The sequence below is a fragment of the Aegilops tauschii genome, chromosome 7 (assembly GCF_002575655.3).
Source record: "Aegilops tauschii subsp. strangulata cultivar AL8/78 chromosome 7, Aet v6.0, whole genome shotgun sequence".
NCBI classification, from domain to species: domain Eukaryota; kingdom Viridiplantae; phylum Streptophyta; class Magnoliopsida; order Poales; family Poaceae; genus Aegilops; species Aegilops tauschii.
Window position 1 is genome coordinate 111,493,315 of NC_053041.3, and position 7,864 is coordinate 111,501,178.

General features: G+C 44.4%; 1 long non-coding RNA gene across 1 annotated transcript; it reads right to left on the minus strand.

Annotated features, from left to right (window-relative positions):
- Window positions 1-3,205: 3,205 nt before the first annotated feature.
- On the minus strand, window positions 3,206-6,418 carry LOC141027984 (uncharacterized). The gene is made up of 2 exons (XR_012190057.1): window positions 6,053-6,418; window positions 3,206-3,488 (listed from the first exon to the last, which is right to left on the minus strand). It is a non-coding gene; the product is annotated as an uncharacterized lncRNA (long non-coding RNA).
- Window positions 6,419-7,864: the final 1,446 nt, after the last annotated feature.

Sequence of the window (7,864 nt, forward strand, 5' to 3'; positions counted from 1 at the left end):
TGCACTTTATTTACACTTGTTACTTGTTACCCTTTACAATTTATCTTATCACAAAACTTTCTGTTACCTATAATTTCAGTGCTTGCAGAGAATACCTTGCGAAAACCGCTTATCATTTCCTTCTGCTCCTCGTTGGGTTCGACACTCTTACTTATCAAAAGGACTACGATAGATCCCCTACACTTGTAGGTCATCAAGACTCTTTTCTGGCGCCGTTGCCGGGGACTGAAGCGCCTTTGGTAGGTGGAATTTGGTAAGGAAAACTTTATATAGTGTGCTGAAAATTACTGTCACTTGTTACTATGGAAGGTAATCCTTTGAGGGGCTTGTTTGGGGTATCTTCACCCCGACCAGTAGAGCAAATAGTTTCTCCTCAACCTACTGAACCTACTGAAAAATTTTACTTTGAAATTCCTTCGGGTATGATAGAGAAACTGCTAGCTAATCCTTTTGCAGGAGATGGAACATTGCATCCCGATTTACACTTAATCTATGTGGGTGAAGTTTGTGGTTTATTTAAGCTTGCAGGTATGCCCGATGATGTTATCAAGAAGAAGGTCTTCCCTCTATCTTTGAAGGGAGATGCATTGACATGGTATAGGCTATGTGATGATATGGGATCATGGGACTACAAACGATTGAAACTGGAATTTCACCAGAAGTTTTATCCTATGCATCTTGTTCATGGTGATCGTAATTATATATATAATTTTTGGCCTCGCGAAGGAGAAAGCATCGCTCAAGCTTGGGGGAGGCTTAAGTCAATGTTATAATCATGCCCCAATCATGAGCTCTCAAGAGAAATGATTATTCAAAAAATTTATGCTCGGCTTTCTGACAACAATCGCTCCATGCTCGATACTTCTTGTACTGGTTCTTTTATGATGAAGACTATTGAATTCAAATGGGATTTACTGGAAAGAATTAAACGCAACTCTGAAGATTGGGATCTCGATGAAGGTAAGGAGTCAGGTATAAAACCTAAGTTTGATTGTGTTAAATCTTTTATGGATACCGATGTTTTCCGTAAATTTAGCACTAAATATGGACTTGACTCTGAGATAGTAGCTTCTTTCTATGAATCATTTGCTACTCATGTTGATCTCCCTAAGGAGGAGTGGTTTAAATATAATCCTCCCGTTGAAGTAAAAGTAGTTCCACCTATTGAAGTTGAAGAAAAGACTATCACTTATAATGATCCTGTTGTTCCTACTCCTTACGTTGAGAAACCACCTTTCCCTATTAGATTAAAGGATCATGCTAGAGCTTCAACTGTAGTCAACAAAAGTAATATTAGGACACACAAACCTCCTCAGCAAGTTAAAGTTGAACCTAATATTGCTATGGTTAAAGATCCCTTGGCTGATAATATCGATGGGCATGTTATTTATTTTTGTGATGAGACTGCTAGAATTGCTAACCTGGTGCTAAAGATAAACATAGACCTATGGTAGGCATGCCTATTATTTCTATTAAAATAGGAGATCATTGTTATCTTGGCTTGTGTGATATGAGTGCAAGTGCTAGTGCAATACCTATTTCTTTATATCACGAAATTATGCATGATATTGCACCCGCTGAGTTAGAAGAAATTGATGTCACCATTAAACTTGCCAATAGAGATACAATTTCACCAATTGGGATTGTTAGAGATGTTGAGGTCTTGTGTGGGAAAGCTAAATACCCTGCTGATTTCCTTGTTCTTGGTTCCCCTCAAGATAGCTTTTGTCCCATTATATTTGGTAGACCCTTCTTGAATACTGTTAATGCTAATATAGATTGCAAGAAGGATGTTGTTACTATTGGTTTGGATGATATGTCTCATGAGTTTAATTTTTCTAAATTTCGTAGACAACCCCGTGATGAAGAATTGCCTAGTAAAGATGAAATTATTGGTCTTGCTTCTATTGTCATGCCTCCTAGTGATCCTTTAGAACAATATTTGCTAGACCATGAAAATGATATGTTTATGAATGAAAGAAGGGAAATAGATGAAGTATTCTTTAAACAGGGACCTATTCTGAAACACAATTTTCCTGTTGAAATCCTAGGGGATCTTCCTCCACCCAAGGGTGATCCCGTGTTTGAGCATAAACCGTTGTCTGATACTCTTAAATATGCTTATCTCGATGAAAAGAAGATATATCATGTTATTATTAGTGCTAACCTTTCAGAGAAGGAGGAAGAAAAATTATAGAAAATTCTGAAGAAGCACCGTGCTGCTATTGGATATACTCTTGATGATCTTGAGGGCATTAGTCCCACTCTATGTCAACACAAAATAAATTTGGAGAAAGATGCCAAACCAGTTATTGGTCATCAACGACGGCTGAATCCTAAGATGAAAGAAGTAGTAAGAAAGGAAATACTAAAGCTCCTTGAGGCAGGTATTATTTATCCTGTTGCCGATAGTCAGTGGGTAAGTCCTGTCCATTGTGTCCCTAAGAAAGGTGGTATTACTGTTGTTCCTAATGATAAAGATGAATTGATCCCGCAAAGAATTATTACAGGTTATAGGATGGTAATTGATTTTCGCAAATTAAATAAGGCTACTAAAAAGGATCATTACCCCTTACCTTTTATTGATCAAATGCTAGAAAGATTATCCAAACATACATACTTTTGCTTTCTAGATGGTTACTTTGGTTTCTCTCAAATACCTGTGTTAGCTGATGATCAAGCAAAGACCACTTTTACTTGCCCTTTCGGTACTTTTGCTTATAGACGTATGCCTTTTGGTTTATGTAATGCACCTGCTACCTTTCAAAGATGCATGATGGCTATATTCTCTGACTTTTGTGAAAAGATTTGTGAGGTTTTCATGGATGATTTCTCCGTTTATGGATCCTCTTTTGATGATTTCTTGAGCAACCTCGATCGAGTTCTGCAGAGATGTGAAGAAACTAATCTTGTCTTGAACTGGGAGAAGTGCCACTTTATGGTTAATGAAGGCACTGTCTTGGGGCATAAAATTTCTGAAAGAGGTATTGAAGTTGATAGAGCTAAAGTGGATGCTATTGAAAAGATGCCATGTCACGAGGACATCAAAGGTATAAGAAGTTTCCTTGGTCATGCCGGTTTTTATAGGAGGTTCATTAAGGACTTCTCAAAAATTTCTCGGCCTCTGATGTGACGCCCCCGATTCAATCGTACACTAATCATGCATGCAAATGTATACGATCAAGATCAGGGACTCACGGGAAGATATCACAACACAACTCTGCAACATAAATAAGTCATACAAGCATCATAATACAAGCCAGGGGCCTTGAGGGCTCGAATACAAGTGCTCGATCATAGACGAGTCAGCGGAAGCAACAATATCTGAGTACAGACATAAGTTAAACAAGTTTGCCTTAAGAAGGCTAGCACAAAAGTAGCAACGATCGAAAAGGCAAGGCCTCTTGCCTGGGACCTCCTAACTACTCCTCGAAGCCGAACACCACGTAGAATCATCCTCGGGATCTCTAGCTCCTGGACTCTAGCATCTGGTTGCGACAATCAGGTATAGAAAGAGGAAAAGAGGGAGAAAAGCAACCGTGAGTACTCATCCAAAGTACTCGCAAGCAAGGAGCTACACTACATATGCATGTGTATATGTCTAAAGGGCCATATCGGTGGACTGAACTGCAGAATGCCAGAATAAGAGGGGGATAGCTAATCCTGTCGAAGACTACGCTTTTGGCAGCCTCCATCTTGCAGCATGTAGAAGAGAGTAGATTGAAGTCCTCCAAGTAGCATCGTATAGCATAATCCTACCCGGCGATCCCCTCCTCGTCGCCCTGTTAGAGAGCGATCACCGGGTTATATCTGGCACTTGGAAGGGTGTGTTTTATTAAGTATCCGGTTCTAGTTGTCATAAGGTCAAGGTACAACTCCGGGTCGTCCTTTTACCAAGGGACACGGTTATTCGAATAGATAAACTTCCCTGCAGGGGTGCACCACATAACCCAACACGCTCGATCCCATTTGGCCGGACACACTTTTCTGGGTCATGCCCGGCCGCGGAAGATCAACATGTCGCAGCCCCACCTAGGCACAACAGAGAGGTCAGCACGCCGGTCTAAATCCTATGGCGCAGGGGTCTGGGCCCATCGCCCATTGCACACCAGCACGTTGCGAACGCGGCCGGAAGCAGACCTAGCCTAGTAGGCATTCCAGTCCAATCCGGTGCGCGCCACTCAGTCGCTGACGTCACGAAGGCTTCGGCTGATACCACGACGTCGAGTACCCATAACTGTTCCCGCGTAGTTGGTTAGTGCGTATAGACCAAATGGCCAGACTCAGATCAAATACCAAGATCAAGTTAAGCGTGTTAAGTATCCGCGAACGCCGATGAGGGCCAGGCCCACCTCTCTCCTAGGTGGTCGCAACCTGCCCTGTCGCTCCGCCACAAAGTAACAGTCGGGGGCCGTCAGGAACCCAGGCCCACCTCTACCGGGATGGAGCCACCTGTCCTTTCAGCCCCCTCATCAGAATCACTTGCGGGTACTCAACGAGCCGACCCGACTTTAGTCACCACATGTGTCATGTATATAAAGTATATAGTATATACCCGTGATCACCTCCCGAAGTGATCACGGCCCAGTAGTATAGCATGGCAGACGGACAAGAGTGTAGGGCCACTGATGGAACACTAACATCCTATACTAAGCAGTAGGATAGCAGGTAAGAGTAACAACTGTAGCAACAATGACAGGCTATGCATCAGGATAGGATTAACGGAAAGCAGTAACATGCTACACTACTCTAATGCAAGCAGTATAGAGAAGAATAGGCGATATCTGGTGATCAAGGGGGGGGGGCTTGCCTGGTTGCTCTGGCATGAAGGAGGGATTGTCAACACCGTAGTCGAACTGGGGGTCGCCGGCAGTCTCGGGGTCTACCGGAAAGAAGTAACGGAGGGGGAACACAATAAATAACAGAGCAATCAAAGCATCACAAAGCGTAGCATGGCAATACGCGGTGCTAGAGGTGACCTAACGAAGTAGTAGGTGATACCCGCGAAGTGGGGAAACATCCGGGAAAGTATTCCCGGTGTTTTGCGTTTTCGGACAAACGGACCGGAGGGGATTGTTGCACGCTCGCTATTCTAGGGACGCGTGGCGGACGAATGGACTGCGTAACAGGATTCATCACGTTTTTCTGAGCAACTTCCAAGTATAAAGTATTTTCATCCGAGTTACGGATTATTTTATATTATTTTTCAAAGTTTTAATAATATTTTGGAATTGTTTTAATTATTCAATTCGAATTAAAAACAGTAAATACTTTTGTCACCTAGTGCTACTCTAGCATGTGTGTATGACAATGGGGCCAGTGGGGTTGGGTTGACCCAGTCAAAGGTTGACTGGTCAATATATGAATAGTATAAGTGGGTCCCGTGTGTCATTGTATTATACTTCAGTTAGATGATTTTAGCCATTTTGTTTAGACAGCAGGGACCAGCGTCAGTGACTATTAGTAGTAGGATAGCACTAAGAGTGATTAGCCTTTATAATCTAATTAAGCCCAGCCCCATAGGTATGGCGTGGCACTAGCTAGCCATGGTGTGGCTGTACGTGAAGCCCACGCCCAAGCACACACCAACAACGCTGGTGGCCATGGCCAAGCAGCATCAGCAGCAACTAGCGCCACTAGTAGAGCAGCAACAACGCAAGGGCAGCAGCAGTAGTGCACAGCATAGAGCAGGAGCAGTAACGAGCGGTAGAGGAGCAGCAATAGAGAAGCGAGCAGCAGCGCTATAGCAACAGCAGAGCAGCAGCCATAGCAGTACGAGGCACGAGCGGCAGTGGGCGACAGTTTCAGCATAAGCAGCAGCAGCAGTTTCAGCGGAAGCAGCAGCACGCGGACAACAGCAGGAAACGAGCAGGGTGCGGGGTGGTGCACGGGCGAGCCGGGCATGGAAGGCAACCTCGAGCGGGACGGCAGCCGTGGTGAACATGGTGAGCGCGCATACACAGTAAGTTTGAGGTGTTGCCACGGTAGGTGGCGGATGGTGGCCTACGGCGACTAAAACGATGGGGAAAAGGGGGTAAACGACGCTGCTCACCGGGGGATGGTCGATGGTGAGCTCGTACGGGGCCGGGATGGACGAGGTGGCGTGAATCGAAGGCCATGGGGATGGCGACAGAGGAGGGAGGAGGTGACGATGGCGACGATGGAGCGAAGCTCTAGCCGAATGGATCCCCGTAGTCGATGCAGACGATGACGACGCATCTCCTGGGCGTACTCCCGAGCGACGGGGACGACGGTGGCTGCGGTAACGATGGTGATGCAGCTGTCACCGTGAGCTGTTCGAGCTTAGATTTGGGAAGAAGAGGAGGGGAAAGAGGGGGGAATGGATGAGGGCGAGCTAGGGTTTCGTGGGGGCGCTTTTATCGACCGAGGGGAGTCGACGTGGTGGCCATCCGGCCATGGCGCCGTGGGATGGCCGCCACGCCATGGCCCGTGTCTCCTGTATGTTACAGAGAACAGAGGAAGGGGAAAAGGCCATGGTGGGCTTGGGACGTGCTACTGTAGCACTAGGCTTCTAGTGCACAGTGTGCACTTAGGCCCCTTTTCCACTTTTCAAATTTTCTGTTTTGTATTTTATCCACCATTTGGTATTTTAATTTAGTACCGAATAAGTTCTGTTGAATCCAAAACTTGTCATGTAAATAGTAGGAAATTTTTTGAGCTAGCACACAAGATTTGAAGTGGTTTGGAAATACATAAACATTTCTTTATTTTGAAAAGGCAATTTTAGTTGTTGTCGGTTTACCTTATATTTTACTAGGGGTTAAATTGGTGAGTAAAATGATGTTGGTTTCTACATGACAATTACTTAGTGAATACTTGCAACAACTCGAACATTTTAGTTTTATTGTTCGAAAACTTTTGTTGTTTGCCTATATTATAAATTTGAATTTGAATTGTTTTGAAATAACGCTAGTTTATCAACAGTAACCTAGGTGACGTGGCATCATTAGCAGAGGTTTACTGTAGCCTAAATATCTGGGCGTCACAAATCTCCTCCACTACAAGAAATCTCGTCCCGAGATTTATGAGGGGGACTAGGGGGGAAAGGGATTTGGTTACGAAATTCTAACGGGTCTTCTCGGTCTTGGTTACTCATCTCGAAGAGGTCGATCCATTAAGTTGATGCCTTCAATCCTCTTCTCCAGGTCCTCATGATGAAGTCGTCCTCCTTTCTTCCAAAATTCCGTCGTACTTACGAATAGGTAATGGGATGCTCTACAACGATAGAAAGGTATAAGGGGAAATCATTTGGGGTTAACCCAGGAATGAACACATGAGTATCTCTCGAGTTGAACAAATGAAGCATATCGAGAGCCAAGTAAGAAGGTACCAAAAGAAGTTTCAAGCGGATAGACAATCGTCCGTTGCCTAAAACAGTGTGAAAGGGGTTCAAAGCAACGGGAATAAGTATTATGTTTAATACCAGAATTGATGATCACACGGAAGGTGACTCGTGAATTAAATACGAAGCCAAGCGTGGGGAAAAACCATGAGAAACAGGGTTGTACAGGAGAGTCAGGTTTCAATCCTGTGGAACTGTGGGTTATGGGCCCACCATGTGAGTTAAAAGTAGGAAGGGCGGAGACGTCTTGCGTGATCATGCAAGCAAGGCATGTCAAAGGGTAGCCTGTCGATTATGTCGGCAACAACGTTGGTACCAAGGGCGAGGGACGAAGAGAACCATTTTCCTGCTCGTTGAACGAGGCAGACCAATAGGCAAAGTTCTCGTCCATCGGTGGTTACCGGAATGCTATCAACAAAAGCAACAGGGTCTTACTGACACGGTCGTACACCAAGGTGTTTACATAAGCAGAAGAATATTACTGCTTAGATCATACAGATC